Source organism: Sarcophilus harrisii, chromosome 6 (genome assembly GCF_902635505.1).
Source record: "Sarcophilus harrisii chromosome 6, mSarHar1.11, whole genome shotgun sequence".
In the NCBI taxonomy this organism is placed as follows: Eukaryota; Metazoa; Chordata; class Mammalia; order Dasyuromorphia; family Dasyuridae; genus Sarcophilus; species Sarcophilus harrisii.
Window position 1 is genome coordinate 89,298,564 of NC_045431.1, and position 26,610 is coordinate 89,325,173.

At 32.5% G+C, this 26,610-nt stretch overlaps 1 protein-coding gene across 2 annotated transcripts in view; it reads right to left on the reverse strand.

Annotated features, from left to right (window-relative positions):
* Positions 1-23,763, reverse strand: part of FSTL5 (follistatin like 5) — a 933,164-nt gene extending 909,401 nt beyond the window's left edge. For both annotated transcript variants that reach the window (XM_031942878.1, XM_031942877.1), the window contains exon 1: positions 23,089-23,763. The gene's annotated coding sequence lies outside the window, so the exon portion shown is untranslated. The remainder of the gene's footprint in view (positions 1-23,088) is intronic.
* Positions 23,764-26,610: the final 2,847 nt, after the last annotated feature.

Here is a 26,610-nt window from a genome sequence, read left to right on the forward strand (position 1 = left end):
GTTTTGTGCTTACATGGCCCAGGTACAGTTTGCATCATTTTGTCCCATGCACGATAATTCCTAAATTATTATTATTTTTCCAACGCAAAACTATATTGTATATATAAATAAATAAAATCACAACTATGTTTCCATCTACAAAGATTCTGAATGCTGACCAACAAATATTGTTTCAGAATTTTAAAGTATTGCTTCCAAAAATACTTAATATGTGATTTATGTTTCTTTACCATAAAATAATCATTAGTTTAACAATGTTTATGGGTTTGTCTCATGTTGGGTTCCCCCCCAAAAAAAAGACTCTCCATTTTTAGAGAATGTTATAATAACAAATATTTAAGTAAGTATGTGATATTTGTCTGTCTCATTTTTCCACTTACCAATTGAGAACCAAAGGTAAATAGAAAAGAAAAAAAAATCAGAGGGAGCATGTTGTAGTGGAAGTAACATTCCAAATCAGAAGATAAGGGTTCAACCTTCATCTCCATTAGTACTATCTGCCAATTGTCAACTAAGCCTTAAAAAGCATCATACCTACAAAATGAGAAGAAAGATATTTATATTTTGTATTTCCTACTACAGAGTTTTTATGAAAAGTGAAGGGGATCATGTAATTAAAGTATTTTGAAAGCATAAGGAGCTATTTCAATGTATGCCCTTATTTTTCACTTAAATTAACAGTAGAGCACTTATCTATTTTTCAATGAATTGCCATCATAAAGCATGTTAGCCTGCCTTTTTTGTCAGTTATTATTACCCAAGATTGCAAAAAAATTACCATGTGTCAAAGCAATAAACAAATCAATATACTTCAAAATCTTAAGTGAATTTCAAATGGCTTAAAGAAAACATGGGATAAACATCTTGGGAAGTATCTCATTTAACAATAAATCCAAGAAGGAAAAGAAAAAAGTCCATGCATGTATAAAATATTGTTAATTCTTATAGAACTATATATTTTAGCCTTTCCGAACCATTAAACTTACCTCTAATAACTAGGAGAACTAGAAATTCCATTGCCATCATTCAAAAGCTGTTGATATAGCTTTTAGAAATGAGATTGATTGAAAATGGTGGGTGAATTCATAAGAAAGGTAGCATTTTCCCCAGAAAAAATCCAGTGCTGTAAAGGGTCAATATGAGACAATACAAAGATCTCTGGACTTAAAATAATATAATATCTCTGATATTTACTCTCGATATGGATCTTGGAAAGTATTTTAATCTCTCTGGGTTTCCATATATTAATGAGGAGAATGGAGCAGATGACCTTTAATCTTTGATATTAAAATCACTACTTGCTCTACTACTGCATTGTTTTAGACCCACACAAATTATTTAAATCTCAGAGTATGAATCGCAGAATAATGTGATTTTGGAATTGCAAAATGCTTCAGAAAGTTAAACTTCTTAATAACATAGGAAAAAAATGCTGATGTTCAGAGAGGAGATGTGAATTATCCAATAGCTGTTTTAAGGCAGAATCAATACTTAAATATAAGACCTCTAGCTTCCACATCAGGACAATTTTCACAATGTTATAATGCTTTTTGCAAAATGTGAGAGACAATATATCATAAAAGATACACTGGATTGGAGTCAGAAGACTTGGGTTTCAATTCTGCTCCAGACATTAAACCTCATTTTATTCATCCATAAAATCCGGATGATAATAACATGTCCTACCTATATAAAATTTTCCTTAATGACAATTTTATTTTTCAAAGATTGTTGTTGTTCATCATTCCTTCTCAGAGAACTAATGACATGAAGTGATCCTTGATTTGAGTATGAATTGGATTTAAGTGAGGCAGAGTAGTTCAAAGCAATTAACCTCACTCTCTCCTCCAGAATCATCAAAATTCAGTATCAAGACAAAAGTTAAAATGATTATCATTGGACTAGAATGATGGATAAACTTATTCTTTCTAAATTAAGATCTTTCACAGATTTCTTTTTGTCTGGTGGAAAAATCATCAAGGAAGAATTCTATCCTGTATATGTCTCACTAATGGGAGAAACTATTTCCTTGAGATTATGCTTCCACTTAATCCTATTTTAAAGGAGTAAAAAAAAAAAAAACTAGGCAAAGTCCAGCATATACTCTAGATTTGGGGAAAGTAGATTGTAATGGTTACTTTAAAAAGATCCCATGGGATTCTGTGGGTTAAAATGTTTCAAGGTACATCAACCCTAGGGAGACTGGGAGATACTCAAAGGTGAAATTCTGAAGATACAAAGAAAAACAATTCCAAAAAAGGGGATGGGATAGGGGGAATGAGATTCATTTGAAAAGAATCTTCATCAACATAAATAAAATATAGGAGGAGGAAGAAGATGAGAAGAAGGAGAAAGTACAGAAGGACAAGGAGGAGGTGGAGGAAGAAGAAAAGGCAAAGGAAGAAGAAGAAGAAGAAGAAGAAGAAGAAGAAGAAGAAGAAGAAGAAGAAGAAGAAGAAGAAGAAGAAGAAGAAGAAATGTTCAGAAGATAAAAGCAAAGCAAAATAGCAGAAAATGAAAAACAAATGATGCAAGATCATGTAAAATATGTGTCAGGAGTTTTAACACTCTGAGTGAGCCAGAGTTGGTGAAAAAAGCTAGAAACCACAATTGATCTCTTTTTTTAGTTATACTGAGACAATCAATCAATCTTTTATTATGTGCTAATTATGTGTCAGGCACTGTGCTAAGTATTGGTGGGGGATAAGTAAGACAAGACTGAAGAAATACAAATGCCATATAGTTGCTTAATAAGAATTTAAAAATATAAGAAATATAAAAATATAAGAAAAAAATAAGAATTTAAAAATAGTCTTCAAACCATTCTCCCATAAGCATAATAGCAAATATTGAAAAAATTCTAGAAAAGACAATTACAACAATTGTTTGGGAATATGCAGAAAAGAAATCATTAATTATAAAGCTAGTTAGTCTAAATAAAGATCAGAACATGCAAAACAAAGCTCATTTTTTTTTTTATAGTATCAGTGGTAAGATAATTCTATGCACTTTACCTACATTTAAAAAGTTTTTTTTCCTTTTTGATAAATTATCTCATACTATTCTTATAGAGAAAATGGAGAAACATATTAGATTCAATCACATGGATTCAAATCTGATTGGAAAATCTAGACTAAAAGAATACTTGTTAATAGGGGAGATTTCAAATGGAATATTTGAGAGATCTTTACATGGACCTATGCTTTTTAACATTTCTATCATAGTTTGCTCATCAAATCTGCAGGTGACACATTCTAAGAAGAATAGCTAACATACTAGATGACAAGGTCAGTATCCAAAGGAAATACAACAGACTAGAACATTAAACTGAATTTAATAAGATGAAAATTCAGTAATAAAAAATAAAAAATTACTTCCACAAATACCCTATGGGGGAGATTAGACAGAAGTTGTTCTGAAAAGGATCTAAGAATTTCAGTAGCCTTCAATCTTGATAGGAGTCAACAGTACAATGTGATAGCCAAAAGAGGTTAATGAAAATCTAGGCTCATAGATTTTAAGAGCAGAGTTCTGATAATTTCACTATACTCTGTCCTTGTTGGATGTTATCTGGAATATTGTGTAAAGTACTGATTCCATTGTATAAAAAAGGTTGTTCATAAGCTGAAGAAAGGACTAGAGGAAGGTAACCAGTATGGTCAAGGGCTTCCAATTTATGGCATATGAAAACTGTTAAAAGAAACTGAGAATGTCTTGCCCAAAAAAGGGCAAAATAACTAAGGCAACATGATTACTCCTTTCAAGTACTGGAAAGGTTACCATGTGTAAAGAAGATTTTGTATATCTATCTATCTATTTGTAGATAGATAGATAGATAGATAAAGCTATAGATATATACATATATACACACATAGAGAAATTATATATATGTGTGTGTGTGTGTGTGTGTGTGTGTGATGTGGATGTGGGTTTATGTGGAGAGAGAGAGAGAGAGAGAGAGAGAGAGAGAGAGAGAGAGAGATTTAATCTCAGAGAGCAGAACTAAGAGCAATGGGTACAATTTATGGAGCTGAAAATATGGGCTTGAGATCAGAGAAGGAGGAGGATTTCCTAAAAGTTAGAACTGTTCAAAAATGGAATGGATTGCCTTGAAAAATTATGGACTCATCCTCTTTAAAGGTCCTGAAGTAGATGTTGGACTTACCAAGTGTATTACAACAGGGATTTCTTCCTTATTTAAGTAACTGTGCAAATAGAAATATGTAATTAGAGTTGAGAGGTAAAATTGTGAGGAGTAACAGATTTTCTATTTAAAGGATTAATCCTATGAATCTAAAATCAGAATACAACCATGTGGTAGTAGGTTGTTTTTTGTTTTGTTTTGTTTCCTTTCTTTTCTTTCTTTCTTTCTTTCTTTCTTTGGTAAGGGGAATAGGCCTGCTAGTTTGTGAACACTAAAGAGCAACTAGGTATCTACACATTCCTGTAAGTAGTGACATATTGTGTTACATTGTAGAGGTTGTCATATATCAAACACAAATGATGGCCTCACAGAGATGGAGAGAATCATGTACATTATAGGGAATAGCAAATAATTAGAAACTGTTCAACATGTTTAATAGAAATAGTCTGAAATGAGTTTGGAAAAATAGAATGGGACCTGATTGTAAAGTCTAATTAAATATTCTCAGAAGGGTAGGGGGCATTTCATTTCAGTCTAGAATTTTAGAGAATTACAGAAGCTTCTTGAGTAGAAGGGTGATATGTTTAGACTTGTGCTTTAATAATATTCTTTACGCAGCTTGATGGAAGACTAATTGGAGAACAGAAAAACTTTGTTTAGTGAAGCAAATTAGTAAACTATTGCAATCATCCAGATTGATGGTAATAAAAGTATATAGAAGAACAGTGGCTCTGTGAACAGAAAGATGGGAACAGAGTCCAGAGAAGTCATGGATTTAGAATTGGGATTTGACAGCAGATTGAATATGAGGAATGAGGGAGAACTAAAAATTAAAGCTAATTCTGATGTGTGAACATGTACAACTGTGAAGATGGTGATACCCAGACAGGAACCCAAGCTTTCCAACTAAAATCAGACAGGGCTGAGTTAAAAACCAACAGAAAACAAAAAACTACCCTTGCTTGAAACCATAAAGAGGCACATTATCTCAAACATTCAGGAAAAAAAATCTATTCATGGTAGTCAAAGAACTTTGAAAATAAAGATTGCCATGGGCTGCCAGAAGATGAAGTGAATGTGACTATTAAACCAAAGCATTGTCCATTCATTTAGGATGTAAAATACTTAATAGATTCACCACTAATGAGAATGAAATACACTGTGCATGGTCATTATGCCGAATTAATGCCAACCCCTCCTTCAAGCAGAAACAAAAACAGTGTGGACATAGAAATATAAATGATAAATTTATAGTCTTCCAGTTTTATTTGATTTATGGGATCTAAGAAACTTTTTTTTGGAAGTTGTAGGAAGATAGAATACAAGCAACTATAGAGAATATGAAACTGATAGTATAAAATATATATTTCAGTGTGTTGGGCAAATTCCTCACTCAAACTTGAATTAAAAGGCTTTTGCAATTTGATTTCAACTTACTTTTCCTGGTCTATTTCACATTGTTTCTTTTCATTAGATCTGTCTTCTAGTCAAACTGGTTTAAATGCTTCTTCCTAAACCTTGCATTCTAAAAACACTTTTCATGTCTTTGCACAGGTTTTATCTCATATCTAGAATGCAGAACCTCCTCCACTCTTCACCATAAGATTCCTTGGCTTATAAGAAATCTCAGTTGGGGCCCCACTGCTTACATGAAAACTTTCCTGATTGCTTATTTCTGTCTCTGAAACAATAATAAGAAACATCATGTTAAGGGCTGCAAATACAAAGGGAACTCAAGGAACTCATTGTAAAAATAAATTTGCAAATTTGAAATACATCTCTGAAGAAACTGAACACCTATAGACATTCATATTAGTACCATTAGTAAGTAACATTGTCATCATATGTGGAATGAAATTGTTAATTACAACTTCAGACTGCCAGCATGTCAGTATAAAATATATGTTATAAACTATATTCATATGTATAAAATATGCACAAGATCTATTTCATATGAACATATATATTTGGTTCAAAAATTTTCATCATTTGAAATAAAAAGAAAAAAATCTACTAACTTCTTTCTAGAGATTTTGAGAAATGGGCAACTATGGTAAAAAAGATGCTAAGTCAACATTTGTATTAAATTATGATATATCTTATCAAGGGCAACATTATTTAACATTTGATGCCCAGGAAAGAACGCCTTCCTCCCAATCCCTGAGTTGCTTCCCACAATCCCAATGACATCAAAAAGAAATTTGAAAGTGTAAACATAAAGAAAATTGGAGAGATTATCCTAGCATCAGAGCCTTTATATTGCATTTCTAAAGCTGCAGAAACATAGCAAAGCAAGCATCTAGTGTCAAATTGCCACCTATTTCAAAAATTACAACACAGAGATACATCTCTCTTGTCTGGACATAAATAACCAAAAACATCTCATCTACTGTACAGCCTTGTCTGAGGTTAGAGGCTCTAATTCCTTTGGGAACGGGCAGAGGGGTGGAGCTGAGAGTGTTACAATGGAACAAAGAACTTTCAGTGGGGAGAACTGTTAAGTCACTGCTTTACTCAGAAAAATCGGAATGGATGATCTCTCTGCTTCAGCTAATTTAAGGTGTCAATATGATTGGTGATGGTCACTTGTACACTTGGAGGGTTTGTTTTGTCTGAATGTTTTATTTTGAACATGTCTAGTCAGTTGGTCAACATTTATTAAGCAGTCTTGAACAGCCACTTTGTGCTTAGTACTTGAGGGAAGAAACAAAAATAAAAAGTATTAGTTCCTATACAGGGATGTATCAGGTGTATAATGATCGCTAAAGTCCTAGAATCCTAGAATGTAAGAGTGTAAAGTGATTTTTAACAAGCATCTCATTCAATCTACTAATATTGGAGTTGAGAAAACTGATATTGAGAGGTTAAATAACTTGCCCAAGGATACACAGTGCTTCATAATTTTCAAATAAATAAACAAAACAAAACAAAAAAATTTTATTAAGTTGTTCAAAACTTTTGATATTCTGAAATTGAATGAAAAGGGAAATATATAAGGCGATAATATCAAGATATGTATCCACTGCTTTCTTGGACTCCCCTTACTAATTTTTAAACAGTTATAAACCTCACTAAGATATTCAACAAAACATATATAATTAACAGTGTGTCCAGTTCTGTTCTAGCCATTTTCACAGCTGGGCACACTGCAGTAGTGCAGTCATTCTCAATTAAGCCATAATACTTGCCTATAGATGGTGAAACAAAGTGAAAGACAGACAGGCATATTTGGCTTCCCCCAGATTTTAAGGGAAACAGGACATTTTTGCCAAAGAGGCAAATATAAAAAAAATTTAGTCAGAGAATTCTTTTTTTTATGATTTCTAAAAACAAAACAAAAAGCCCATATTTCACAATTATGAATCTAGGGGCAGGATTTATTATTATTATTATTATTTAATGTGACCTCTTCTCATCTGTATTCTTTTGTAGTCAACTTAATTAAGGCTTCAAAGACACACACACACACACACACACACACACACACACACACAGAGTAAGAAAGAAAGGAAGGAGAAAGAGAAAAAAAACAGAAAGAAAGAGAGAGAGAAAGAGAGAGAAAAAGAATTTAGAGAATCAGATTGACCACATTTCCTCAATTTTTTTTTCAAGTCATATTTCTATTTTAATCTAATCAGTTGTGTTAAATGTACAAAGTTTATGTATAAGGGAATATTATAATTGGATTCTCATTAACCCTATTTCCTTTTTTTTTTCCTTTTCCCTTAAGCCCTTCCATGATGTCACCCTCTCTGGGAAAGGAAAACATTTAAATGACTACATTAATCCAACCAAGTAGCTTTTCAAGCATGTGCACAAAACAAAAAGCAGTCAGAATTTTTTGTTGCTGTTGTTGTTCTGTTTTGTTTTTCTTTCTTTTCTCTATTAATGTCTGAGCATCTATAATAAATGGATGTGATAATACAAAAAGATCACTGAATCGGGAGCATGAAAAGAAAAGGCTTGCAAGCACTAAAGTTTTCTAGTAAAATAAAAGTAGCCCAAACTTGAAGTTGTCCAGAATTTTAAGCTGTTCAGATTCAATACAATAATTCACATAGACCATTGGCTTCATTTAATAAATTGCTTGTGTAGCTTAAAAGATCTTATACTATTAGTTGAAATATGTAAATGCATCAAGTGACTTGACTTCAAGAGTAGCTATTAAATCATTGGTATGAAAAAGTTAGATTTTCACATATGATATAGAGAGAAGGTAATATTATCTTATATTAGTAACTTCACTCCAGAAAACAAAATAGAACAAAAAGACCTTTTTTGCATTTTATGTTAATGAATGGATTCAAACACTGATAATTTTATCTAAATTAGATTTTGCACATTTTCCACACAAAAAAAGACATATCTAACCAATTGGAAAAAATATTAAGTGTTCTTGGATAGGTCGAGCAAATATACTAAAGATGACAATACTACCTAAACTAATCTATTTATTTAGTGCTATACCAATCAGATTCCCAAAAAGCTATTTTAATGACCTAGAAAAATAACAACAAAATTCGTCTGGAAGAACAAAAGGTCAAGAATTTCAAGGGAACTAATGAAAAAAAAATTAAATGAAGGTGGCCTAGCTGTACCAGATCTAAAACTATATTATAAAGTAGTGGTCATCAAAACCATTTGGAATTGGTTAAGAAATAGACTAGTTGATCAGTGGAATAGGTTAAGTTCAAAATCATCAATAACTATAATAATCTTGTGTTTGACAAACCCAAAGACCCCAGCTTTTGGGATAAGAATTCACTGTTTGATAAAAACTGCTGGGCAGCAACTAGGCATTGACCCACCAACTTAACACCATACATCAAGATAAGGTCAAAATGGGTTCATGATCTAGGCATAAAGAATAAGATTATAAACAAATTAGAAGAACATAGGATAGTTTACTTCTCAGACCTGTGGAGGAGGAAGGAATTTATGACCAAAGAAGAACAAGAGATCATTATTGATCACAAAATAGAAAATTTTGATTATATCAAGTTAAAAAGTTTTTGTACAAACAAAACTAATGCAAATTTACAAGGGAAGATACAAGCAAGATTACAAGGGAAGCAATAAACTGGGAAAACATTTTTATGGTTAAAGGTTCTGATAAAGGCCTCATTTTCAAAATATATAGATAATTAACTCTAATTTATAAGAAATCAAGCCATTCTCCAATTGATAAATGGTCAAAGGATATGAACAGACAATTTCCAGATGAAGAAATTGAAACTATTTCTAGCCATATGAAAAGATGCTCCAAGTCATTATTAATCAGAGAAATGCAAATTAAGACAACTCTGAGATACCACTACACATCTCTCAGATTGGCTGGGATGACAGGAAAAGATAACAATGAATGTTGGAGGGAATGTGGGAAAACTGGGACACTGATGCATTATTGGTGGAATTGTGAATGCATCCAAACATTCTGGAGAACAATTTGGAACTATGTTCAAAAAGTTATCAAACTGTGTATACCCTTTGATCCAACAGTGTTACTACTGGGCTTATATCCCAAAGAGATCTTAAAGAAGGGAAAGGGACCCATATGTGAAAAAATGTTTGTGGCAGCCCTTTTTGTAGTGGCAAGAAATTGGAAATTGAATGGATGGTCATCAACTGGAGAATGGCTGAATAAATTGTGATATATGAATGTTATGGAATATTATTTTTCTATAAGAAATGACCAGCAGGATGATTTCAGAAAGGCTTGGAGAGACTTACATGAACTGATGCTAAGTGAAATGAACAAGGAGATCATTATACACGTCAATGTAAAACAATAGTATATTATGATCAATTAGAGATAGCTTTCTTCAACAACAAGATGAACCAATCAGTTCCAATTGTTCAATAATGAAGAGAACCAGTTACATCCAGTGACAGAACTATGGGAAATGAGTGTGGACCACTATATAGCATTTCCATTCCTTCTGTTATAATCTGATTTTTTTTGTGCAGCAAGATAACTTTATAAATATGTATACATATATTGCATTTAACATATACTTTAACATATTTAACATATATTGGTTTACCTGACATTTAGGAGAGGAGGTGAGGGGAAGGAGGGGAAAAGTTGGAACAGAAGGTTTTGCAAGGGTCAATGCTGAAAAATTACCCATGCATATGTCTTATAAATAAAGTTATTATAAAAAATAAATTAGATTTTGCTAGATATAGTTTTAGACAATCATTTCTTTCTTTAGTTAATGCAATCAAATTCAATAATATTTCACCAGGGCTGCTTTTCCTATATAAATTTGCCAGTGTGGCCCTTATTAATTGTTGTCAGTGTTCAAGTGGTGAAGAAAAATGATGGTTTGTGACAGCAAAATCCTTTAAATAATGTAAATTTCTATAAGCAAACATACAAATCAGGTAACACTTGAATCAGGTAAACACAAAATGGCTATTCATATCACATTATTCGTGGGGAAAATACTAAATTATCTAATTTAAATATGAAATGTAAATGGACCTCCAGTAGTTTTGAAATCACTTTTTATATTCTGAATAAATTAGAAAGCAGAAAGACCTGTTTTCAGTTTGATTATTGATCTCCCATTAAACAAAACTTGATCCAAAGTATATTAAATGAAATTTATATTTCCACAGATTTGTATAGTGTAGCCCTTGGTATTTATGAAAGTTAATATTTCATTCAAAATACCCTTAAATTGTATAAGGATATTTATGCTAAGTTCCAGAAACATGAAATAAATTATTGGGATTGTGAAAAGTAATCAAGGACAGCAATAAATACAGAAGGAAAAAAATGCTTTAGTTTTATTTTTCAACTGTGGGACCAGGTCTGTAATTGCATTGGAATGAGGTGTACAAACTAAGGAAGTTTACTCTCCCAGTGCATATCAGAATGTGCTTTGAAATTTATCATTTTAGGAAGTTTCATGGGGAATTGAGAAACTGAATGACTTGTCTCGGCTTACAAAGCTAGGATGAGTCAAAGGCAAGACTAGAATGCAGATCTTCTCATGTTATAGAGAAAGTTCTGTAAACATTTTACAAGGCCAATGCCAAAATTTAGTATTATTCATATATAATGTCTGAGTCTAACAAGTTTATTTTTCTCTTCATTACAGATGTATGAACACAGTGAGCTGTCAGTATTTAAATACCTGAAGTTTATTGCTAAGAACTTTTCTAGGCTAAATCAACTTCATCAGTTAAGTTCTTAACTGTACAATTATGTTGAAATTACAAACAACAACAACAAAAAAAACTCCACAAAATCAAATTTCATAATGTATGAAAATGTTCACTTAAAAAAAAACTATGAAATTTTTCTTCCAAAAAGAGGAATAAATCATTGTTTGGAATTCTCTCCCCCAACTTCTTTGCCACCTAGATTCTCTGATTTCCTTCAAGTCTTAATTAATGTCCCACCTTCTATAAGAAAGTTTTTTTCTGATCTCCCTTAACATTAGTGTCTTTTTGCTAAAATTGTTTCTACTTTGTCTTGGATACAACTTGTTCCTACATAGTTACTTATATTGTTTCCTCCATTATACAGTGAGCTACTTGATAAGTTGTTTATTTTTTTTTGGGGGGGGAGGTGATTTTATAGCTTTCTTTTGGTTAGCACTAATTAATAGTCAATAAATCACTCCTGACTTGACTTGATTTGAATCGCCATAACTTTATATTGTATTTGCATTTCTTTAATTGCATGTATTCTGCCGAATAAATGTTTCATGCAAACTATTTTTTCCTCTTTGTAAAAACTGTGCCTTAATAAAGGTATGAATATTAATATTTCACTAACAAATAAACTTTTTTTTAAAGAAAGTGGGTATTGATTTTTTAAAATTACAGGGTCTTCCAATGGCAAGATAACAAAAAATACATGTATGTTTTAAGAAGAATAGAAGGCTAAAATAAATTTTAGCACTGTATGAGCTTACAGATTAAGCCAGCCTCTCTAGACCTCAATTTCTTCATCTATAAAATCATCAGCATGACAAGATGACTTTTTAGGTTTTTTCCAGATACAAGTCTGTGTTGCTATGATTCAAATTTTGTAGATGGGCATGAGTAGAGTGACAACATAGACTGAAATTAATTAGTAAGGAAATAAGGTTATATCAACAGTGAATAGACTATTATTAATCATTTATTTGAGAAGGACTATGTTGTGATGGAAAAATATACATAAGGAAAATTTATATTATTTCACAATGTTTACTGATTAGATTTAAAAAAATTAGTGGAAAGTCAAAAAGACCAGGGAGGAAAGAAATTCTTGTAGCAATATAGGTATGAAATAAGAGAGACTGTAGTAAGGTAGAGAAAGCAGAAATTAAGGACAAATTCCTCAAAGAGAAAATTGATAGGATTTGGAGATTCACTGGATATAAGGTATAAAGTACTGAGATGAGTTCACTATAACTAAAGAAAAGATGACATATAAGAAGGAAATTTGATTATATAACTTGTAAGATGAATTCTAACTTTATAATTGATGGCTTATAATTCTTCCCCCACCCCCACCCCGAGGCAATTGGTGTTAAGTGACTTGCCCAGGGTCACACAGCTAGAACACATTAGAAAGTATTAAGTGTCTGAGGCCAGACTTGAACTCAAGTCCTCCACTCTATCCACTGTGCCATCTAGTTGACCCTATAATTCTAATATAGAGTAGAGAAACTAGTTTAAAGGACAAATAACTAGTTCAGTATAGAACATATAGAGTATTGGTACCAGAGCATCAGAAAGAAATTCTATGAAGCCAGGAGTTCATGAACTATAGATTTGAAAAAAATAAGATCGCAGAATTAATAGCCGAATCTAAAAGGATGAGAACTCTTAGGAATAAAGAGAATATAGAAAAGGAACGGAAAACTAAAAACTGACCATAGAAAATTCTCTGTATTTGTTCATTTGGCTTTAAAAAAAAAGAGTTGCAAACTAAATAAGAAAATGTTGGCAGCATTTTATATCTACATTTGAGAAGTTTTATTTTTGTGTGTGTGCAATAAAAGAAACTGAGACATAGCTCCAATAACAACTCATTAAAGGGATCAGACCTCCTTTACTGAATGGGACCTCAGATTTGCTGATGAGCTGAAATATCTTTTTTTAGGCCTTGGTTTTATAGGGTAAAATACCCAGATGTCACAGAGAAAAAGCCTTATTAGTTGATCATAAATATCTTGACCTTTCTTGAGAATCTTTAGTTAATGCTTATTGTCAATGACCAATATAATATTTAAATATGAGAAGAGTCAATGGCCATTTACTTGCCCCATCTTGGGTAATAAAGTTGTAGATAGCTGAGGCAGTATAAAACCAGAGTTAGTCATTGGTCAGGTACTGTTGACTAAATGCCAATAAGCTTGTTTCCTATAAATAGGAAGATAAAGGTGAAGGTACAATCAAAAATAGTTGGGGGATTTTCAATATCATTTGGTCATCTTTGTGCTAAGGTCAATAACCTACTCAGCAGAAAGAAAGGGTAGAGATTATGTAGTTAGCTTCTGATAGAGAAGCAAAAACATCATAACAAGCAAGTGACTATATCTAAATAATTAATACATAAGTATAACACTAATAAACCAATAAACATTATACTGTGGATTCACATTAAAATTGTTAATACTGATAAGAATAAAAAGGTATAATTAATCATTCTTCATAGTTTTCAAATATAATCCATGAAAGAAACTTTTCTAGACACTAGCATCAGATGTTGAATTCTATAAAAGGGAATTCACAGGTCATTAGGCAAATCCTTTCATTTTATATATGAAGACACTTAGGTCTAGAAAGATTAAATGACTTGGTCATAGTGACACAGAAATGTGTCAGAATCTTTCTATAAGAGATGATAGAGGTAGGATTAAGATTGGTTCATAACTCAAACACCAAATCAGTATTACTTCTACAGTAGCATTCTTTTTTCTCTACATTCATATTTTAAAATGTAATCAAAAATAAATATCTCAGAATCCAAAAATAGCTCTTAGGGAAATTTATGAAAAGTCTCTGAACCTTGTTTCCCTCAATTCCTCCTCTGTAAAATGAGCTAGAGAAGAATATGGCAACAACAATCTACCTTTAAATGATATTACCAAGGGACCAAAGAACTACTAGTATTTTGGGGCAAGGAAGTAAGAGGAGTCTACATAAATACCCTAATTTAGTGAACAAATTCTACCAATAAAATCCATTGTAAGTCTATTTTCTGAAGTAGACGTATTGGTATTTGGAATTTTATAGTGCTTCCAGGTTTTCCATCATTTGATATACATGACCTCATTTAACTATCAAATCATCCTTGTGAGGGGCAATATAGGTATGATCCCCATTTTACACATAAAGAAATGAAAATTAGAGAAGCAGCTTCCCCATAGAGTAGAGGGCTAGATAGTTAAAATTGGAGAGAACTTTAGAGGTCACTTAGAGCAAATTTTATAATTAACAAGTAAAGCAAATTATGTGGAAGATTATAGCTTGAAAAGGCCAAAGTCCCATTGCATCTGGAGTCATTGAAAGATCATTAGAACATATAACTGAATGGGAAAACAAAGGTTAAGGTATATATATTACCAAAGTGTGAACATACTAATACTGGAGACTCCCACAGGAAGAGTGTAGTTGCTAAAACACAAGTCATGATTGGGATAGCAGGAGAAAGTCCAGAAGTAAAGTCACTGGACTCTGATGATTATAGAGGAAAAAGTGAGGCTAATGACTTGGTATAGTTCTGCTTCACTTAAATCCAATTCATTTGAAAATTAAGACATCACTCTCCTAATATCATTGGTCCTCTTGGAAAATGAGAGACAAACAACAATTTTTTTTATGAAGGCAAACTATGCTATCTTTTGCCTCAGTTCTTAACCAGTCTTTAACTATTGAATAGATTACCTTTAATTTAATTTAATTACTGAATGGATTTGCCTTAGATAAACTGAGACTTGGGAAAGAGCCTCCTGATATTATTGATCTATGAGAATGTAGAATGAACAACAAAACAAATCAGGATCAGAGAGGTTAAATAATAATTTGTTAGCAACACAGTCATTAGGTATAACAGGATTTAAACACAGGTCTCTACTAACTGAAAATTCAACACTCTATCTTATATTGTATTTCCTTTCCTTGTACATATACATACTAATGATTCTAACTAATAATTTTCTAAAATACTTTGTTTTTTTTTTCCTTTTACCTTTAAACTTGTTAGTATAATATAGTAGTCATGGTTTAGAAAAATACTATAACTTTTAAAAGCTGCATATTCACAATTAATGGTAAGGAGACAATACATTTGATAGGCAAAATTTGTTCAAAATGGTAAAGCAGGAAAACCCATATAAGTGTAAAGGAAAACAAAAGATCAAGTGTGTGTGTGTGTATATATATATATATATATATATATATATATATATATAAAACCACACACATACACATATATGTATATATATATATTATCAAAGAGTAAACATACTAATATTTGATTTGGGGTAGCAAGAGAAAGACTAGAAGAAAAATCATTTCATTATAGCACAGTCTTAAGAATCCTCAATAGCATGTGCTAAAGTCAAGGGTAGTACTCCCAAAGATATCAAGAGTAGAATACTACATAGGTGACATAGGTGAAATTGGCTAAAATAGAAGGCAAAAGTCACATATTTTGATATCATTAAAATTATAACTAAGGCAACAATAAATGAATAAAAATTTTAAATGTAAAATTTAAATGTATTGCTTTATTTGGGGATCTGTTGGGGGAAAATGTATCCACTAATTTGAATATTTTAACTGATTGTAATCTCCAAAAGTATAGGAACTGAATTTCATTGTATTTTATTTCTCTCTGTATCATCTACTATTTTTAATACAATATTTTGCACATTGGGGCACAAAAAGTGTGTGTGTGTTTTTTTAGTATTTAGTGAATGAATTATGAAACATTATTGTAGTACTAAAAACATCTGTTCCTAGAATCTTTGGGAAATTATCACTAGGATGAGTTAAAAAAAAAAATCTGTTATGCTTCAAAGAAAAAAAAAAAATTAGCATATGTTTACTACGCCTTCATGTCTCCATGAATGATCTACTTCTTAAGTCCTTTTCTATTTCCTCTTTCTGTCCCAGTGGTCTGTAGTGTAAGTGAAAAGTTCCTTCTGTTTCTCTTTGTGTTAAACTTCACTCCAATGCCTTACTATGGCTGTTCTGGCTTCTTTTGAGTAGCAGCTAATATACTACTTTCTACAGGAAACCTCTCTTGATTTCTCTTAATCTTAATGGGAACTTGGAGAAATACAATGGAAGTGTTTAATCATTAAATACTAGAGTAATGAAAGTTCTAAATCTCTGTTCATCTAATTTTTTTATAGAATTGTTTCAATTTAAAAAAGAGAGGGTCACAAATCTAACATATTTTCTATTTCCCATTTATATATAATCTTATTATGATAGACAAAGGAATCACAGTAATTGACTCAACTTTTCTTAGAAGAAATTTTTATTAACATTCCTCTATTAAATTTTATTTATAACATAGCAAATATGAGCAGCCTTACTGACATCAAAATAAAATTGAGGACTGTATTACTCTAACAAATGTATTTCATAATGAAAATGTTCTTATGGGGGCAAAAAAAAAACCTCTTGGAATTATGCTTCAGAACTTTGTCCTAATATATTCTATGACTTCTGAAGTACTTTATTATACAAGGATCATTTTCCAAAGTCTTTTTAAAAAGCTCTGCTGGACACCAAATTCAAATGCAAATAAATGGTGAACTTCAACCCAATGCAAACAATCAGTATAAACATTGCCAATCATCATTCATATTTAATCTTTCCAAATCAACTGTATGCACCCAAATTTTCCAAGTGATGTGTATGACTAAATAAAATATCACTTTAAGTACAGAAACAAAAACTTCATAAGTAATGTTTTTTTCATTTTTTAAAATATAAATTAAATAACATTATTAGTATAAACATTTTCTGTAGTTCTTTAAAAGGAAAGAGGATTTTCATCATAGCAAGCTGTGATATAAATAGTTTTAGGTTTATTATTCTCACTTTACAGGTAAGAAAATTAAGAACTGGTGAAATAAAATGCCCTATGCCAGGACACATTGGTTATTGGCAGGCTCAACTTCAGGATCAGTACTCATTACATTATGCCATTCTGTTGCTCTATTATTAGTTGCTTAGATATAATGACTTGGTGGACTCATTCACATTAGGCTGGGTAATGCCAAGGGAAAACTTGCAAACAAGTATAATTCCCAGAAGCAAAATTTGGTAAGAAATTTAATTGGATGTCTAAATTATACTGTACAGGAGTGCCTGGATACAAGAAAACAGAATTCTAGTTCATAGTTCAATATTTGTCATTTTCTTGTTACCAGATACACAAGACAACAAGAAGTCGTGAAGGTTACACCTGATCTGTTACACAACTCTATTGTGACTGCTATAAATAACTACTAGCAATTCACCGCCTGTTTCCCAACAAAATAATAAATAAACTATATGACTATAGCAATTTAAAGTTCACAAAGGGCTTTCCTCCAAAACAATTCCATAAGTTAGATAGTGCAACTGTTATCTACATTTGAAAAAAAGAAGAAACTAAATTTGAGAGATTTGAAGGCCTATTGTAGGAAAACTATTTAATGTCAAACACTGACTTAAACCTTTGTTTCCTAACTCTGGGTCCCCAAAATTATATCTCTATCTCTATCTTTCTAGCCCACATATCAGAAGTACTCTTCTTGTTTTATTATTGTCTTAAATAGTCTTTCTATTTCTCTGGGGTGTCCCTCAGATACCAACTTTTATATGAAGCCTTTTCTGATTCCCTCAGTCAATGTCTCTCTTCCTTCCAAACAACTTTGTGTTTAACTACTTTGTGTTAATTTTATATTGATGATACTTTATACATTTTGTTGTTGTGCATTCATTTGATTTTGTCTGACTCTTTGTGACCCCATTTGGTATTTTCATAACAAAGATACTAGAGTGCCATGTCCTTCTCTAGCTCATTTTATAGAGGAGGAAACCAAGTTAAGTAATTTGCCCAGGGTAACATAGCTAGGAAGTATCGGAAGCCAGATTTGAATTCAAGTTCTCCTGACTCTGGTGAAACCTAGATACCCCTGAAGTGTGTGTGTGTGTGTGTGTGTGTGTGTGTGTGTGTGTGTGTGTGTGAGACTTGTTGTTTCCTCCAGTAGGGATCATTTCATTTATTATACTTATATTGTATCTAGGATATAGTAAGCTCTTAATAAATATCTATTAATTGATTATATTAAACAACCTTTTAAAAGGAAGAAAAGTGTTATACACAATCATGCATGTTAGAGAGAGTAAGGGTTAGTGAAATCAATAATTCCTAGAGAGCAATCAAATATAGGCCCCATGGTCTAAGATACAGTTTTTGCACATTCTTAGAGATATGACTTGTCATATATGCAAATCTATTTAGTATGCTTGATGGAGAAAGAAAGAAAGAAAGAAAGAAAGAAAGAAAGAAAGAAAGAAAGAAAGAAAGAAAGAAAGAAAGAAAGAAAGAAAGAAAGAAAGAAAAAAATTCTTCACCTTCAGGAGGATATAGTCTAGTAGAATGTGTTTAGTTACAACAGATCTCTCTCTGTCTCTGTCTCTCTGTCTGTCTGTCTGTTTCTCTCTGATTACCAGAATAAAATAATGTTACATTTTTCAGAATAAAATGAGCAATTTCTTGATTATATGCAAGCAGGATATCCATTTTCTGGGATATCCATTTTCTTGATTATCCATGATGTTTTAATACCAGTCTGTATACCTTCTGTTATTTAACATCCTTCTTATCTGCTACTTCTATCGAAATAAACTGTACTTAATAAACTAGTTTGTTGCTAGCCTTAGTAAAACACAATTAGGAAGGTGAATGTAGTATTCTTTAATAATGTAATAGACCATCACTAATTTAGGAAATATCCCACAGTCCTGACTAGACATAACTTTAGTTTTCCCCACTGCATGGATATTTAATACTACTCTCCATAGAACACTGTGAACACAATCTCTCAGTGTTTGTGCTATGTTTAATTATAGCAGTCTGCCATGACTTAGATCAAAATGAATACATAGATTCCATGTATACAATGGATAGTGATTTCATTGTATTAAATACTATGAGTCAATGTATTAAAGGTATAATTTTTAATTATAATTATATTAACCTAGTATATACCAAGATAATATAAAACTCAAAGGGACCAATCACTTGCTTCAAAATAACAAAGACAAATGGAAAATAAGAGGAGTCCTCGAGGGATATCACAACACACCTCTGTTTGATTAATACCCAAGGGCCTCTGAAAGTGTTGAATCATAGGTAATTAACACTGTTTGGTAAAATAAGAACTAGAAACATAAGTGCTACTATGGAACCAAAAGTAGTCAAAATTTGTTGAATCTTCAGAATTTTGCCATGTCAAATCCATGAAATATCCTTGACTAGGTATATTAGTGTAGTAAGAAAATGAAGGAATACAAGGAAACTATGTTGCAAACCATGGAACTACTTAAATAATTGAACTATATGCTACTGACGGATCATCCAAAGTAAAATATTTTTAGTTTAAATATCTCAATTTATTTCATGTTGAATAATTATAATAGAAAGTGATAAAAACTCACATTCTTGTAGCATTTCAGAGTTTACAAAGGCCTTTCCTCATAACAACTCTGATAGATACTACAGTGAGCCCTGAATATTATTTTTGGATCATGGAATCATAGATTAAAAATTAGAAGGTAACTTAGTGGTTATCTAGACCAAATCCCTCATTTTGGTAATGGGGAAAGTGTTGGCCCAAAGAGATAAAATGATTTGCCCCAAATCACATAGGTAGTAATAAAAGAACTGAGATTTGAATCTACGTCCTGTGATTTTTAATTCCAACATTCTTTTTAAGGAATCATTCTCAATAGAACAAAAAGAAAACAATATAAAAATAATCAACACTAAGAATTTCTATATAGTCTTTTCAAAAATAACTTCAAAATAGTTGATGAATTTTCAAATATGCATAGAAAGTATTCATGACTTGATGATATTGATAAGGAAATAGATACAAACAGAAAAATTTAGTTTCATATTTGCTGTTGTCTCATGTCAGGACTAAAACTGACAAAAAACTGGAGCAAATCAGAATTATTTTGGAAAATAAGAATTTCATTTAAAAAGAAATACTATCTACATTTGGATTACCTTAATAATGAAACAAATTACTTTGAGCTACCAATTCATCTAATTCAGTTTAATAAACATGTATTAAGAAGCCACTATGTAGAAAACTTTTAAGGGCTTGGGGAGATACCTAGCTTAAACAACACGTGACTCCTGCCCTCATGGATCCTTTGGTCTAAGAGGAATGGAAAAGATTGTGGTAATAAAAATATCTTGGAATTTTACATTAAAAAGCTCAAATTCCAAAGGATACATATTTCTAAGAAAACAAATTATATATAAATAAGGTAGACTACCATTCATCCTACCAAATGTATCAAGAAAGTAATGATGTGCAACAATATTTGAATAATATTTAAAGTCCAAGAAGTGAACGAGCATTTCATAATTTGTATCAGTGAAACAATTTTTTTCCATTCAGTTTTGAGTTTGTGAATGTGAACCAAGCCTCAATTCCTTATTTTGTTAATTAGATGATAAACCCCAGCGAAATTCACTGAACAAGTTCATCAACTCTAGAAGTATAGTTTGATTTTAGTGTTTCATCAACAATATATTGGGACAATATCAAACTTCAAATAAAGATTTCAGGACTTTATCTACCAGGACAAGATATTTGGTTGTGTAAAAATACTACAAGATATGAGACTAAGGATTCACCATTTAAATAAACTAAGTGAATTCCTTAAATGTAGCTATTTTCTTTGATGACTTAAGAAATTACCCCCAATCGTATTTCTCACAGGATTGTTGTAAAAATCACCATTACAAAGTGACTTAAAGTCCCAAATAAGAATAAGAAATTTTCCAAGTAAAGTTTCATAGTAGAGTCTGCTTCAGTATATATATTTACATATATAAAAATGAGCTTTTAAGCATTCTGACCGTATAAAGGTAAAGAGGAATTCCCTTTTATTTTCACCAAAAACTTCCAGGCCGACTTAGCGATGTTTTTCCTCCTCTCTTCTTATTTGTGATTAAGCCATAACAACAACAGAAAGCACTTTAATAAAAAGTAGTTTGCTTTACTTAATTATAATCAGTTAAATATGTCAGTGTTTTACTTAAAATTCTGTGGAAATGCATAACCACTATATATATAAACCTAAATTTATTATTTAGCTTATGTCTTAATATCCAACTTCAGTAAAAAGAATCTCAAAGAACTTCAGCAGAGATGTTTGTCTGTGTAGTTAACAAAAGAAAAAAAATTAGAAGGATTTTTAAAATGACTCTAAGGTTAGAGTCATCTATCTAAACAATAACACAATTGGAACACAGGATTCAATGATGCTCTATAAATTCACCAGAATTTAACTTTAATATTTGTGATATGCTGAGAAAAGGAAATGTGAATGAGAACTGAACAGACACAGATGCATTTCACACATAAAAATTAAATGTTATTTAAAGACCCAAAAGAAGAATTTTAATCACCAGTCTTGTTATAGGCTAAATTTAAGGGGTTTTTTTTGTTGTTGTTAGTTTGTTTGCTTTACCTTGTTTTATTTCTAATCGTGATCCGTAGTTAATCTCATATGACTGAATTACAGATAGGTAATGGGTAGACTGAGTTCTATTCCTAAGGCAAACCCATCTTCCCTACCAAATAAAGCCATGCATAGTAATAAGAAATAGAAGGCTCTAGTTTAATTCTGTCCTTAATACGAGCTCTTACTATTAGATGAAACTGCCTGTTCAGTGTTTTTCCCAATAGAAATCCACTCTATACATACTCGGAACACACTGCCAAGTTACAAAAGGAACACATTTTCCACAGCAAATCCCCTAAGTGGAGATAAGCTCTGTATTGAGCATGCAAAAGGTTAAACACTGCTGAAATAGCGAGACATTTTTTTCAGCCCACGCTTCCTAGTTCCATTCAATTACCAGCAGCAGCAGTGACTATAATACAACCTAATACAGTATTATTAAATCAGAACTCCCCATTTACATTTCCTACTAGCCAGGGGGAAGGCCTGACATTCACCAGTCAATAGCAGAACAAACAACCCACAACTCTCAAACACACATTGACCTTGGAGTAGGGAGTCCTCAAAAGGTTGTTTCCCCAAGTTTTGATTTGGATCTACTGTATTACAGCACACTCAGAAACACCCAGTCAAGTATATAAGGAATGTCCCCCCCATACACCCTATTTCCTTAGCTTTAAAACCTTTCAGGTGCTTACTTGCACTTTCCAGATAGATACTATGGATACCATATATATGGATAGCACATATACACATATATGTTAGACAGAAACTTGTCCACTGGAAATAAATAACATTTTAAGGTGACATTTCTTTAGAACAACTTGTTGGATGGTTCATTTAATGCCTTTTGCTAACATTTTCTTCATTGCTTACCCAGGGCAGTGCCTGTCTCGTGCTATAGTGAAGTGTTCAACAAATATTTTCCTTTAAAAAGCAAGAGGAAACATGATGATAGTAACTTTACAAATGCAGAAAGCTTTGAACTTCCCAGCTTTCATTGTTTGATTAATGTCACTAGATCCTCTTAAAACAGAAAAAAATAATAATGCTGCTGCAGATAATAATGATGATCCCTAAATACTGTTCTCCCCAAATGTTCCCTCTGCAATCATCCAAGACTAAGACTTATAGTTCACAACTTTGCAGTTTTTTTTTTAATTCTGAAGCGACCGTCCCCCACTTAATATAGTAATTTGCATTAAAATTGTTCTACTTACCTGATATTAACAGTAATAAAAGTCCTCAAGGAAATTTTTTTGTTGTCGTCGCACCTAATGGTCGTGCATATATAAAACACAATTTAAAAAGAAAAAGCAACGGACCGTATCTGGGGGGGAAAGAGATTAAAGCAGTTTGGTCGAAAACTATAGAAATTCCCGATGAAGCGCCTGAACGGGCGTCCAGGTGATGAACTGAGAAGTCTTCCAGGTCCGATACAATTTTTTCCCTTATCAAGTTGATCGGGGTGTTCTAGGAAGATAGGTTTCTCGAGTTGCTAGGGGTGGTGGAGGGCGTTGTCTCTAGGGCTCAGGAGCACCAAAAAGGTAGTGCGTCCAGTGGTTCAGCACCAGCAGCTCCGTGGACAGCACCAGCTCCTCTCACCTCCAGTTTGTCTCAGTCACTGAACCAAGCTGGTTCACCCCCTCCCTTCCGTCCTAGAGCCGCTGCCACTCAACCCTGGAATGTCACGCCTCCTCCATCTGACGTACCTAATTTGCATACCAGCCCCCAAGAGGTGGGCGCCTCCGAGTTGACTGGGATGCACTTTGGGTCAGCAGCTGTGGGTGGCAGGCGCAGAAGCCATCTCTAGGCTTGGGGTGGGTGTGGATCCCTCTGGACTCTGTCCCTCTAACATTCAACCCTGTCCAAGTGTAATGTGTTTTATGCAGGAGCCATTGCTGCCACGAAGGCTGCTGCTTCTTTGCACCCTGGTGATCTCTGCGTGCATAGCACCAGCTCGAAGAGCTTCAATGTTTGCATCAAAAAGGAGGGAACTAGAAGGGATCAGTTCCAATCAAATTCCTGCTCTTTGTCTTGCTCTGTTCTCTGCAACCCTGGTCTCCGTTTGCTTTCCCCCTCTTTCTTTCCTTTTTTTATTCTTTTAGAAAAACATCCTGGAAAAGAGAATTATTTCCTTCCCTCTGGCTCATTGCTCTGCTTAAGAGTTTCACTGCTGTAAAACTGTGCCTCTTGGATAGTAAGTATTTTAAAGGCTACGAGACAGAAAAAAAAATACTAAAGTTTAACAGTACATGTGAAATATGCTGCTATGTAGGAATGAAGTTATTGTTTAAGGAAAAGTGTGTATCTCTACTCTTTTCCATCCTCCCTTTTAATTGTGAACTTCATGATGATCCTAAAGGTAAAATATCAAAATAGTTTTTTCAAGGAAGTTTATATATTTCAGAGTAAAAAACCAAATAAAATATATGAAAAGCACCAGCAACAAGAAAATAATGTTTTGTTTCCAATGAACTCACAAAATAACTAAACTTCCTTAAATCTTGAAGGTTATATGATGTTTATTTTGATTAATATATCAATTGCTTTTTTTAAAGAATGGTGCAAGAAAAACATTTCATAATCTATTTGAAATATGTTTTGAAATGATATCTGTAAATGTTATGGCATTTGTTTGTTTTGTTTTGACTTTTGTCTCAGTCCTGAGTAATGAGATGACCACATCAGAAATAACATGTCAAACTAAACTTCACAGATTGCTTTGACCATGTTAATAAATCTCATGAATTGATTGGACCATCATCCTCCATAGAGAATCACTTGCAAAATTTTCTAAGAGTGGTTATCATTGTGATATTTCGTAATAATAATAGTGGCAAGATTTGCTAAGTGCTATTTCTACATATCATATGATTTTCACAATAACCCTTGTGAGAAGTGCTATTATTATAAGTATTTCACAGGTGAGCAAACAAACTCATTTAAGGTTAAATGATTGTGACTAGCAAGTGTCTGAAGCAAGTTTTAAATTCAGGTCTTCCTAATTTCAAGTCCAGTGCTCTCTAGCTGTGAGAGCACTCCATTACACCTGTCTCCACAAATAAGTCATTTCATTTTTCTGAACCTTGATTTAATCATCCCTAAAATTTAGATTTTCTCTAAGTTTCCTTCCAGGTGTAATTTTAACATTCCAGGATTACTAATATTCATATCAGAATATGGTTGTAGACACTCTCCAAAGCAAATATAATCAGAAAAAAATTCGAAAACCAAGTTAAGGAATTTTTCAACAAATATAGAAGTATGTACTGGTTAGGAATAGAAACTGGAATATGGAATGAAGTTAATTTAACTGGTATCAGAAAGTCCCTCAAGCAAAGGAAATCAATATTTTTTGTATAATTTATGTTAGGAGAATCATAGGATCACAGATTTATAACTAGAGGGATGTTAAAGTCTTAGATCATTGTACAGAATACTGAGAGGTTAAGTGACTAGCACAGTGTGACTATCACAGTGTAACAAGTCAGTATAAAAGCAGCCATTTGTCACAGTGCCAGCCTTGGACTTAGTAAGAAATAAGTTATAATATAATCCCAAACAATTGTCAACTATGTGTTTCAGGGCAAATCGTTTCATCTGTTTGCCTCTGTTTCCTCATTTATAAAACGGAGATAATAATAGTACCTAATTTCCAGGGTGTTTTGGAAATAAATGAGGTAGTAATTGTAAAGCACGCGGCACAGGACCTGGCATGTAGTAAATGCTATATAAATCTTATCTATTTGTTATAAAAATAACATCTCTATGGAACTTTAAGATTTATGAATTGTTGTGCATTACATATTTGGTTTTTCATAATAACATCTGTGAAAGAGCTAACATAGTCCTTTTTTTCTAGATGAGGAAACTGAGATTGAATGATTGTCCAGGGTCGCAAAATGGTTAGTAAGTGTGGGTTACAATTCAAACTCAGATCTTCCTGACACTATATTAGACTCTCAACTGCAACAAGCTATCTCATGTGCCAGAAACAGAAATTGAAGTGAAGTCTTCCTGGCTTTGAGGCCAGTTTTTCACCAAGAGTTATGTTTTAGGCCATGTTAAAATAAGATAATAGGGTTCTTAGGAATTAATAATGAAAAAGAAGAGGGTAATATTTGGTTTTAGTCCTAACTCTGTCAATTTCTAACCATTTCAGTGGACAAATCATATAACCCACTTGTACTTTATATTCTTCATTCACCACACTATCTTGCTGTCTATGCCCAGTTCAGGAAAGTAAATGATAATTTCTTTAGTTGTCCGTACAGAAGCATTGAGCTAGACCTGGGAAGACAAGATAAATTCATTGTGACCTGATCTAGATAATGGAATTACTTATACATGTATTAGAAGTTGAGGTGGGAAAATCAAGAGAGAAGGGATAGAAAAAATAATGATTTAAACTTACTCCAGTGCCCATTTGCTAACACTGAGAGGAAATAAGGTGCTGAGAGTAGTACATTTAGAGAAATGTGATTCCCAAGTCTCCAGCTACTCATGCAGCATAAATGAGACCAATTAAAAATGGCCCTAAACAACAGACACTAGTGAAGACACACACACACACACACACACACACACGCACATATATATATATATATATGCACACATATATATGGATGTGTGTATATGTATAAATATACTCATTTCTTCATTTATTCCAAGTATTGAAGCAACTCATTATTGCAGTATCATCTCCTACCCTTGCGGACTAGGGATAAGAATTGCACCTT